This window comes from Sceloporus undulatus, chromosome 2 (assembly GCF_019175285.1).
Source record: "Sceloporus undulatus isolate JIND9_A2432 ecotype Alabama chromosome 2, SceUnd_v1.1, whole genome shotgun sequence".
Lineage (NCBI taxonomy): Eukaryota > Metazoa > Chordata > Lepidosauria > Squamata > Phrynosomatidae > Sceloporus > Sceloporus undulatus.
The window spans coordinates 259482557-259495475 of record NC_056523.1 but is presented as its reverse complement, the minus strand read 5'-3'; the positions used below and the strand labels follow the sequence as shown (position 1 = coordinate 259495475).

Sequence of the window (12919 nt, the reverse complement as noted above, 5' to 3'; positions counted from 1 at the left end):
CTGCAATGTTAGAAATTTGGGAATTAAAGAAAAATATGTTGTGGGTTTGTGATAATGCTCAAAGATTTTGGACTCAGATTAATTTAAATGTTGTTCACCTTTAAATGAAGCTCCAGAAAAGACCTGAGTTCTATTTATTGAGAGTGGTGGAAGGAGAGGTTGAAAGGAAATATGGAAGATTCTTTCAGTATATGATTACTGCAGTTTATGCCCACATATGGAAAGAAGCTGTTATTCCAACTAAAAATTGGTTGGTGAAGTTATATGAACTTACTGAAATTGACAAATGGACAGTGTCAACCAAGGAAAAGTCTTTTGTTAGCTTCAAGAAAGATTGAAACATTCAAATAACTTTTGCTGGAAATGTGGTAAGGCCATAGGATCATACTTCCATTGTTGGTGGACTTGTGGGAAAGCAAGATAATTTTGGAAAACCATTACTGATGAGATAAACAAAATGCCAGAAATTAACATAAATAGTACCCCTGAAGCAAGGAACAGCTGGATAAGAAATTTGGGAAAATTTTAATGTATATGGTTTCTATTGCCATGCTGGCTAAAAGATAATGGAAGCAATCATCCAAAAAGTAACTTCACCACGCACAGAGAAACTGTTACAATTACGAAAGAACAACTAATTTAATCCCAAATCTTGCATCTGGCAACATCTGAGGGATGCCACCTATTAGGTGCAGGCATATAAACACAGAGATATACTGTATACACAACCATAAACACATCTTGGGGATATGGAAAGAGCTAAGGATTCCTAGGAAGAAGGATGGCAATGAAAGATTCTCCTGTCCTCAGTGATCTTCATTAAGGTGATTGTTTTATAACTTCTGCTAGTGGTGGAAAAACAACAATCTCAGAAACCAAGGAACAGCCCAGCATTAGGATGCAGGTGGGCCACAGGTTGAGCATGTCTAGCTGAGACAAACTGTCTTTTGAATCTGTCATTTCACAGTAAAGGACAGAGGTATTTCAAAAGCCCCACTCAGTGTTGATGAGCTTATGACTGTAGCCCATATATGTCACCAGCCCAGGCCTATGTATATATGTCTCTACATTCCCTCCTTAGTCCTTCCTACGTCACTTTTCAAAGAAACATATGAAATCATTTATTACCATGGTACACAGGGACAAAACCTGGTACTTTGCTAATAGCATTCCACACACAGTCTGATGACATTTTTTCCCTTCACACCTAATGAAGCTAAACATAAAATTAACATAAAACTTAACTTCATCACATTTTCCTTGAATGTAGACAAGTGTCATGTTAGGTGTTTCACAATTTGTTTTTGTACCCTGGTTGCTATGGGAATAATTCTATCTGCAGGCATTCATGGAACACATGTTATAAATTACAGCTTCTTCTTTCTCCAATGGCCAAATAGAGTAGGTAGTCTACTTATAACATATTGCTGCTATCAATTATTTTCTTTTTCTGTAACAGCCATTCAGATCTACTTATGAATTATGACATGACAAAGTGCCCATAACAAAAGAGGCTTATGTGTGCATGTGTACACACACACACACACACACACACACATGCTATGTTGATATAAACTTGAAGAAAACACCATAATCTCTGTTGAATATAAAGACCTGTGGAAGCAGACCTATCTAGTGAAACATTCTGTTTGCATTCTGACGACAAGCAGGCCCTGTTAGCATCCTTCCTCTCGTGCTTCCCAGAAACCAGTACTGAGAATCATAGTATCTCTGGTATCAAAAGGAATACATAGTCATCATGAATAACCTTCAGCTCTAATGCATGGACTGCTGTTAGGTAGGGCAGAACCAGTGAGAGGAGGTTAAGGTAAGAAAGCAAGAACCCACCCTTCCTTCACAAAATTGTAACCATGTGAGAGATGAAATACTCGAAAAAGGCTTTTGTTCAAATAATTTCATGCTCTATATCAGAGATGATCAGCTACCTCAGGATCAGGAACAAGCCACTATGCCTTCTGAACCTGGAAGTGCCAAACAGGCCCATCTACCTCCACAACAATTTTTAAACTTTAATTTTTTAAAAAAACAGAAAAAGGCTCAGGCATCTTCTATAGGTTGTGTGACTGGGAAATTGTGCCATGTTTTGGAACCTCTCTGGTAGCATATACCTCTTTGAAAAACAGAAAAACAAACAGAGGCCAAAAAAACCCCCCAAAACCCCACCCTAATTATCTGCACTGATATGGGATGGCATGTAAATCCCAGCTGGGACTAGTAAGGCTTAATGGAACCTGGGTGGCTTAAATGTAAACAATTGTCTGGAAAATTCTAGTTAGACTTAAAATGACTATCAGGTGCTTCTGTTTAGTGCAGCAGCCCCTGGTAGCATTCCACAATGCTTCCTTTGGTTTAAACTTGCAGATGCAGTGTCAGTCTGGAAAATTAAAGTTTAAGAAACTGAAGTTCAGCTACAACAGGCAATGCCACTGAACAGACATGAAAAGAGGCCAAACTCTATTCTCAGTGAGCATATCTAATGATCTTAATAATTCAACAGTCCAGCCAAAAAAACAAATAATCAAGTTCTTGTTCTTTCCCACTCCACTACTGCACAAAATCTTACACTGGCTACAAATGTCTGTCCGTTTCCATGTGGGGCTAGGGTTGGGGGTATCATAAAAATCACAACTAATCTTATGACCACCTTAACAAGCACCCTGATCTAGTCCATGCTACAGCAACCAACATCACCTTGCTTTCAGGCTCGCTAGTTGCTGTATACACATTTCATCTTTACGCAATGTTTCTTCATTGTACAGTTGTCCCTCCATATTCGCTAGGGTTAGGGAAACAAGACCCCAGTGAATATGGAAAAACTGCAAATAACAAAAACGCTGTTTTTCCCTGAGAGGACACCTCTCTAGGAATCTCTAGGTCCTCAAGTGGAACTCTGTGGTCAATGTCCAACATACACTGACCATAGAATGGCGCTGGAGTAGCTACAAATGATCTTTCAGTGCAACTTTTAGTTAAAGTTGACCACAGAGTTGCACTGGAGGACCTAGACAGTCTTAGAGAGAACATATTAATGAAATCTGTGAATAATCAAAGCCGCAAATATCAAAGCCGCAAATATGGAGGGATGAATGTATATGCAAGTATTATCCTGCTTTTTGTTCCATATATGACCTTCCAAGCACGAAATAGATTATTCAAAACAGCAACTTGTGCATCATCTAATATATTACTGGCAACAGACATTGATTAAGTATGGAAACAGCTTCCTTGGAATCATGGAAAGGAGAGACAGGGTTGAATGTCATCAGTATATTGGTGACACTGAACCCCAAAACTCCAGATGACCACTGCCAGTGCTTTCATGTAGCTGTTAACAGCATGGAAGATAAAATTGAATGCCCAGAACCCCCACAGGCAAATGGCCAGGATGTTGAACAGGAGACCCCTAGAAGCATCTGGGTTCTCCTCTCCAAGAAGGACCATAACCACTGCAGAACAGTGCCCCCCAAATCCCATCCCAGAAAAGTGGTCCAGACATATACCATGATTGATGGTATCGAAAGCCACTGAGCGGTCCAGCAGAACCAAAAGGGACACACTCCCCCTGTCCAGTTACCTGTGTAGGTCATCCACCAAATTGACTAAAGCCATCTCCATCCAATAAACAAGCCTGAAGCCAGACTGAAATGGATCTGTAATCTAGAGTCTAGATAATCAGTCTCATCCTGAAACCCCTGGAGCTGGAAATCTACCATACATTCTAGAACCTTGCCCCTAAAATGGAAAGTTAGAGGTTGGCTGATAATGATTCAGAATGGTGGGATCCATTTTGTAGCAGCCTCACTGCCCTTGCTGAAATGAGGTACTCACCATCATCCTTACCTACTTGGCCTTCTAGCTGCTTCCAAAAGCCAAGAGGAGCAAGGACAAAGTGCACACGTGGTACCTCTCAACTCTCCAAAGATTATGTCCATATCCCCAGGCTGCACAAACTAAAGCATATGTATCCAATAATACAGGAGATGAAAGTGCCAAGATTATATCCACTGGACCTGTCTCAACTACAGCATGCAAGTCAGAGTGGATCCATATATCTATAATAATATCCCTAATACTATCAAGTTTTTGTTCCAGTATTTTAATGCTCATTAACAGACTTTATATTTCATAAAACATTAGATTTTGTGAATCTAATTCACAAAATTAGAATATTAGTTTATACTAATAAAAATAATAAGTATTTTATGGTTATAACCAATGAAGTGGGGATAAGAGAGTGCTGCCTGAGAATGGCAACTAATCTTTTGCAAGAAAAATAGTTTGCAATAGCTGTTTCTTGAGAAAATAACTATTATATTATTTAGGGGGAAAGTAATTTAAAACAAAGAAATATGAAATAACATTAGCAATAGCACTTACATTCCTACACCACTTTATAGTGCTAAGCACTTTCTAAGCAGTTTACAATGTGTTAGTCAATTGCCCCCAACACGCTGGGTGCTCATTTTACCACCCTATGAAAGCATGGAAGGCTGAGTCAATCTGGAGCCCTACAGGATCAAACTCGCAAAGTTTTGGCTGCAGTACCAGCATTTAACCACTACACTACCAGGGCTCCAGGGCTTTTCTTACTTCTACATTATACTGTTCATTGTAACATTACTACAGCTAAACACAATGTACAAATCAAGCATATCTACAAAAATTTTGAGTATTCCTGCTAATGAAAAATTCAGCTTTTTGAAAAAGATTAAACCTCAGAATCAGACTTGTTCTCCTATGTACTTCTTCCACTCAGGCAATGCTCAGTACCACTTGCTACCCGATTACAGAGGATCTCCCCAACTTTGTAGGGCTGTTTTTTGAGGACACAGACAATGGGGATATACCAGCTCCCTCTTCCCTTTGCTTTTGAAGCATGCAATTAGAAGAGCTCTGCTTCCGGAATGCTGGAATTGGAAGGCAAAGTTTTTTATTACAACCCTATATTTTGGAAGAAAAAATATTCAATAGGTGTATGCAATAAATAATTGTAAGAAAAATATACATAAATATGAATGAAACCCTTCATTACTGTAAGAATGTGCAGCAACTTGAAATATAAATCTGAACAATATTCAAAAATTTCATTGCGCAACCAGGATTTCTCCAAAAGGCAAAACGAAGGACCTTTAGTGGCAGAATGAGGGAAGCCAGAGGAATTATTATATTCATTACTTCATTACAGTCTCCCCCAACCTCTGGACAATTGGGGAGTATTTTCTTTAGCCCTCCTGGAGAGCCTCGTTTTAGGCACAGAAGAGGCCTTCTATAAAATTGGAAGTAAACCAGAATGGAAACCGCAGTCATGAAATTGGAGGAAGATTACAATTTGGAAGGGTAGCTATGAAGGAACTAGACAAGATCCCTTGTACTGCAGTGGTTAAATGCCTGTACTGCAGCCACTCACTCACAAACCACAGGGTTATGAGTTCAATAACAGCCAGGGGCTCCAGATCAACTCAGCCTGGCATCCTTCCATAGGTCACTAAAATGAGTACCCAGTTTGTGGGGGCAATTAGCTTACACTTTGTAAACCGCTTAGTACATCAGTAAACGGTATAGAAATGTACTTGCTATTGCTATTTCTGTATTGTAAAGATATACCATTGAAAATATGCTGTATTTCCCATTTCTATGCCTGGTTGTAAAAGCTGGACAGTGAAGAAAGGTGACAGAAAGAAAATTAACTCACTTGAAATGTGGTGGAGAAGAGTTCTATGGATACTATGGACTGCTAAAAAGACATGGGTCCTACAGCAAATCAAGTCTGAACTCTTGCTAGAAGCCAAGATGATTAAACTTAGACTTTTATACTTTGGACATATCATGAGAGAACTGGTCTCACTAAAAAAGACAATAATGCTTGGTATAGTAGTAGGAAAAGAGGAAAACCACATTACAGATGGATAGACTCAATCAAGCAAGGAACAGCCCTGAGTCTGCAAGACCTGAGCAGGGCAGTTGATGATAGGTCTCTCAATCATGGGGCTGTCATGAGTCAATGTCAACTTGATGGCAGTTAACCAAAACAACAACACAAGAAGTGACTTCAAGTCATTTTTTTAAATGCTTCTTGTGGTTGGGGGGGGGGATGGGATGGAAATGCCCACAACACCCCTTAAAGGATTTATGGGGAAAATGTTTATATAAAAATTGATCAATTTTAATTCCTGGGGGCTACAAAAATGGCCCAGTGTCCACAAGTAGCTGCATTTTGCCCACTCCTAATCTAGATCATATACCACGGGAGACTAGAATTGGGTCAGATGTCATTATGGAATGATGTACAGCTAGTCTACATGTACAGCTTCCAACATTCAAAGATCCAATTTGTGTAATTTATATTTCCCCTATTTGAGAAATACATTGCAAAATCTGGCTTTTAGGTATCGAGAAGCCAGACGTGGATCTTACTCTCTGGAGTGGGCATGTCCACTTTTCCATCACATACAAGTTGTGCTACATACAAAATCCAAACTGGTAATCCCAGCTGCTAGTCTCAGCCAGAGCACAGCCATTGAATCAACTGCAGAATAAAGGCAATACTTTTATAAATCACAGTTATGAAATTGGAGTTGGCAATTGGAGTTGGGCCACATTATGCCAAGTCTGCATAAGTCTTTAGTCATAGACAATGCAGCCTGATATCTGAGGCCAGCTACTGAGGCTGAGAGACACCAGGCCAGCAACTTAACGTCAGCTCCCCAGCCCTCCAGAAAACTGCTCCAGCCTTAGAGGAATGTTATTATTGTTGTTATTATTAGTTAATACTTGAGGGAGTATAAGGGACCAGTCTTGTTGTTATTATCATCTTGCATTTTGCACTGTATTGTATTCTTGCTGCCAGGAAAGAGTTAGACTGTCAGTTTTTGCTATTTATTACTATTATGATTTGTTGTTATTGTTGTTATTGTTATTTGCTATGTATTCTGGGGATTAATTTTAAGTTGTATTGATTTGATATGTTAATGGTTATGCAGTTTTTCCGACTATGTGGCTACATTCTAGAAGAGTTTACTCCTGAACCTTTGCCAGCATCTATGGCCGGCATCTTCAGAGAATGATGGCATGAAAGAGAGTTGGGTATCAATATACTGTGTGACCCTGGATAGGCAGGGGTGATCTCCATATTGATCTGTGTATTGTTCTGTTGTTGAACAATCTGTCTGGCAAAACGGATATGTTGACCCCACTGCTTGGAAGATGAATTGAAGCACCTAGACGGGGCTCTTCAGGCTAATGATTATTCCAGCTCAGACATCAGAAGGGCTGCCAGACCCAGAAAAACCCAGAGGAGTGAAGACAAGCAACCACCCAAAGGGAAGAGATTTTTACCATACATCAAAGGAGTCACAGACAGAATAGGGAAACTGGTGAAGAAACATAACCTCCAAATGCTTTACAAACCAACCAAGAAAATCCAGCAAATGCTGCGCTCAGCAAAAGACAAGGGAGACCCTCTCACACTTGCAGGAGTTTATTGCATACCATGCAGCTATGGACAAGTGTACATAAGGACCACCAAATGCAGGGTTCAAACACGAATCAAGGAACACGAGAGACATGGCAGACTGAGTCTGCCAGAAAAATCCTCAGTAGCAGAACACATTGTAAAATATAAACCATCCTGGGCACAAAATGCTGTTTGAAAACACTGAAATTCTGGACCATGCCAACACCTATCAGGTCAGAATGCACAGGGAAGTCACTGAAATCCACAAACACCAAGACAACTTCAACAGGAAAGAGGAAACCCTTAAAGTGAACAAAATTTGGCTACCAGTCCTGAAAAACAGCAAATGCAAATGAAAAACCACCCAAGGTCAGGGGCTTTCCCAGCAGACAATGATCACTAATTAAGCAGCACTAATCCTCTTTACATATCCTCCCACCCTGAGGCCTGGCCATCAACAACAGAACAATACACAGATTAACATGGAGATCACCCCTCCCTACTCAGGGCCACACATTATATACAGTGCGTCCTCGCCTTACGCGGGGGATCCATTCCGGATCCCTCCGTGTAAGGCGAATTCCGCCTATGCTCGAGCCCCATTGGAAACAATGGGGCTCATGCGTGGCGTCGCGGCGTCGCGGGCACGCGCAGGGCGCAACGGGCGCATGCACCCATTCAATTGAATGGGACGCACTGCCCCTTCCGCCTCGCGCGCGTGCTGCCACTTGAGCGCATATGCTCAAGGCCGCGTATGGCGCGGGCGCACTGTATATACCTCTCTTCCATGCCAGCATTCTCTGAAGATGCCAGCCACAGATGCTGGCGAAACATCAGAAATAAACTCTTTATAAATAAAGGTTAGTAATAATAATAATAATAGCCTGAAAAACCCACAAAAAACTATAAACTGTATATTCTTGAATGTCTGCACAAAATCAGTTTCTTCTCAGTGTGAATGGACATCTTTCTGCTTACTTTGAAACATGGATGTAAAAATACTTGAAAACTTTCTCCTTCTTGGTGAAAAAAGGGGGGTCTCAGTACATCAATACACATATGCAGGGCCGGCTCTAGTTATTTTGCCACCCTAGGCAAGAAATATTTTGGCACCCCCGTCGCCCCTCATAATTATTTTCACTCCTTGATTTCCGCTGTTTCGTTTGTTAAAGCTAAACATGACATAAAACTTAGGTTCCAATCTTTCATCAGTATTGAAATTAGTCAAAAAGCCAATTTGATTTTTACAGGTTAAAGACTTATTTACTGCTGTGATATTTGGAATGGAGACTAATGCACACATATTCCTTTTGCAAGCTGGAAGCATTATTCATTCTAATGATGTAGAAAAATCTGGGTCCATCCCCATGAATTTATGGAGTAGTAGTGGTCCATCTATGACCCCTAAAATCTAAAAATCTTCACCCAAGGAACAGAAAAGGGTGTCACAAGAAAGAAGAAAACCAGTAGGGTCACTAGGTGAGAGGACCAGGGCTGCTGCCACACTGCAGAATTAATGCAGTTTGACACCACTTTAGCTGCCCTTGGTTACCATGGTGACCAGCTGTCCTAACTGCATAGGAGGACAAGGCACCACAAAATGTAGGACTTTCAAGTAAAATGGAGGACATGACCAAGGCAAAGCTGAAACCCCTCATATAAATATAAATTCATGCATCTTAGTGATACTCAAAAGGGAGGACATTTTTGGAATTCCTCCTGGACAGAAGACTGAAATGTAAAATATGCCCCGGAAAAAGAGGACATCTGTGGGTTCCATGCTATGGAGCCCTGGGATTTGTAGTTTGTTGTGGCTCCACTGCTCTCTGACTGAGAAAGCGAATTCTCCTCCAAAAATCCAAATCCCAGGATTCCATAACATGGCGCCAGGGCAGTTAAAGCAGTGTCAAATCACATTATTTCTGCAGTGTAGATGCAGCTTATGAAAAAAGGGCGAGAAAGAAAAGACACATAGTAGGCACAGCCACCAAGAGTAGGCAAGCCACACTCTCTCAGCCTCAGAGGAAGGCCATGGCAAAGCTTCTCTGAACTCATATTGCCAAGAAACCCCCATGGGTCAGGGGGCCTCAGGGCAGGACAGACTTCCTCCTTTTCCAGGACATGTCCTCCATTCCAACCTTTTGTCCAGGAGGTAGTCTAAAACATCCTCCATTCTGAGCATGACTAAAAAGCATGCATTTACATTTCTAGGAGTGTTTTGAACTTTTCTTGAGTCCTTTCCTCCCTTTTTCTTGAATGTCTTCCATTTTGTGGTGCCTTCCTTTGCGGTGAAGACATTTGGGAAGAAGACCAAGCTTTTAAAGTGGATTGTTGGAGCCAGTGTGGACTAGTTGTTTGAGCGTTGGTCTATGACTCTGGGTTCAAATCCCAGCTCAGCCATGGAAACCCACTGGGGTGGGGGCATCACACTCTCTCAGCCTCAGAGGAAGGCCATGGTGAGCCTTCTCTGAACCAACCTTGCCAAGGAAACCCCAAGAGAGGGTGGCCACTGGCCAGGAGGCAGAAAGGAATTGAGGACACTCAGCAACAAACAACAACAAGGGGTCTAGGTGAGTGAGTGGGAAGGGAAGAACAGGGCCAAAGTCTGGGAAGGAGGAAGGAGTTATGGGGGGGGGGGGGGAGAAATGAGGCCATGGAAACCCACTGGGTGACTTTGGAGGAGTCACACTCTCACAGCCTCAGAGGAAAGCCATGGTAAGCTTTCCCTGAACAAATCTCTCTCTTGGCAAGAAAGAGAGGGAGGGAGGGAGGGAGAGGGAGGGAGGGAGGTACAGGAGGAAGGAAGGAAGGAAGGAAAAGGAGAGAAGGCAAGAAGGGGGAAGGAAAGAAGATAGAGGGAAGGACAACAAACTCCAGCTCCCAGAATTCCATAGCCTTAAGCCAGAAAGAGTTAAAGCAGTGCCAAACCGGGTTAATTCTCCAGTGTGGATGGAGCCCAGGAGTTGTAGAGCACAGCAAACTCCATCCCCCCCTTTCTAATCTCAGCAAGCAGCTCTCTCTCCCTGCTACTCGCAGCACTGCTGGCTGTTCTTTTTGCCTGACTCTATGATCCTCTAGCTCCAGCCACTCTCTCTCTCTCTCTCTCTCTCTCTCTCTCTCTCTCTCTCTCTGGCGCCCCCTAGAGGTTGGCGCCCCTAGGCGACCGCCTAGCTGGCCTACATGGATGAGCTGGCCCAGCACATATGGGAAATAATTTTTCTACATTTGTTGATTTGTTTGTGGAAAAAAAACATGGCAGGGTTACCTTAGGGTCACTATAAGTCAGAAATGACTTGAAGACACACAACAACAATATATAAGTTTATCGCACAGGGTTCCTGGCACGTAAATGGAACAGTACAAAAGGGGCCAGGAAGGGAACGAAATGGGTGGGGGATGCATTTTACCGCACACCCGAATGCCGCCGCCACCAGAAGTCCCCATTCCATTCCCCATCCGTCCCAGAGGAGGCGGTTTTTGAGAACTGTTCTGAATAGTTCTCAAAAATTGCCGCCTCTGGGATGGATGGGGAATGGAACAGAACGGAATGGGGACTTCTGGCAGCCTTCAGCAGCGTTCTGGTGTGTGGTAAAATATGTCCCCCACCTGTTCCGTTCCCTTCCCAGCCCCTTTTGTACCATTCCATTTGCGTGCCAGGAGCCCTGTGCAATAAACTTAGATATGAGTAGATATGACTAGTCTTCAGAACATGTTAGTAACAAAGATGGCTTTTAAAACAAGACAGCATTTTTTCTGAATGTGGTACTAGAAGTAATGAGCCTAATTTTAGATCATTCACTGCTATAAATATTTGAACTTTTGCCGATGTAACTCGTGCATTACAAATGTTTATTTAATATTAATTCTTGAACCAAACATTAACAAGAATCTAACTGAGTTATTTTATTAAGACAGAATTGTTTTGTAAAGATAATTGTACTAAAGTAGATTTACCGAAAATATTTTCACAGGAAGTTTTTTTTAATGTACTAACAATCTCACAAATAAAGCAAAAGTAATATGCACTGTACTGAATAGCATAAACCATTTAGCTTTTTGGCAATATGAACAATACTTTGTTGTTCAATTTGGAAAACAATAGTTATTACAGGTCAAAAATATTCCTTTCTCTTTCATCTCACTTGTTCACCTTACGTCATTTAACATAAAAATTAACTACAGGTATTACATTATTGTAAAAGAATGTATATTCCATATTTTAGTAAAGAAAAGAAATTCAAATCACCTGTAAAGGATATGAAAAGCACTGAACTATGATCCTGAACTTAATTATTTGGAAGCTGGTTCCATTAAAATGAAAGCCGCATACCTCCGAGAAATGTGTTATTAATTTATTAGTGAATTTTAAAATTAAATTAAAATACCAATTAAAACATGATTCAAATAAAATATTTTCATACACCTAGGCCTGGATTGTATTTAGACATGCTAGAAGAGAAAGAGTGCTTCCATTCACAGAGAGGTTGCGATCCTACAGAACGGAAGGGAATTTGCATTAACTTGCTCCTTCTCCTCACTGTTCCTCACTTGCTCCAATTTCTTTTAGGAGTACAAGTGTGGTGAGAGGGAGAGAAATTTATGGTGCATTTGCACTGTAGAAATAATACAGTTTCACACCACTTTAACTGGCATGGCTCAAATATTGATCAGAACAGGATTACAGTTAACAAATCAGAAGACTAGGATTGGGAGGGGCAACTATGAAAGAACTAGACAAAATATTGAAGTACAAAGATATAAAACTGAACACCAAAGTTAGGATCATGGAAGCCATCCTATTTCCCATCACTGTGTAGGGTTGTGAGAGCTGGCCTGGGGAGAAAATAAATTAATTTGAGATATGGTGCAGGAGAAGAATGTTAGTGATACAATGGCTGGCCAAAAAGAAAAACAAATGGGCTTCCCTGGAAAGCAAGATGTCTAAATTTAGTCTGTTGTACTTCAGACACATTAAGAGAAGGCAGGACTCACTAAAAAGACAGTAATGCTAGGAAAGGTGGAGGGCAGTAGAAAGAGAGATAGATCACACACCAGGTGGATAGACTCAGTCAAGAAAACCTGGCCCTAAGCCTGCAGGACATGATCAAACCAGTTGAGAAAAGAGGGGCTTGGAGGTACAGTATCTCATTCATGGGGTTGCTATGAGCCAAAGATGACTCAAAGGAAGCTTTCCTTGTTGTGAAGAGAAACCGTAATTCATTCAGTCCAAAACTTGATACTTGATACTGTGAAATCCTTTACATGCTTTCCGTAAAGTATGCAGAATTGTTTTTGGGGTGGGGGGTTGCTTCTATTTGCACAGTATTGAAGCCTTATCATGTACATTTTTTATAATCTATAGTCTTGGAAGATTAGAGTACCATAAACTGATATGAAATCTCAGCAAACTTCTGGCTTCAAAACTGCTAAACCCCTAACATGTAA

General features: G+C 41.2%; 1 protein-coding gene across 1 annotated transcript in view; it reads right to left on the bottom strand.

Annotated features, from left to right (window-relative positions):
- Positions 1-12919, bottom strand: part of FBN2 (fibrillin 2) — a 226412-nt gene that overhangs the window by 176203 nt on the left and 37290 nt on the right.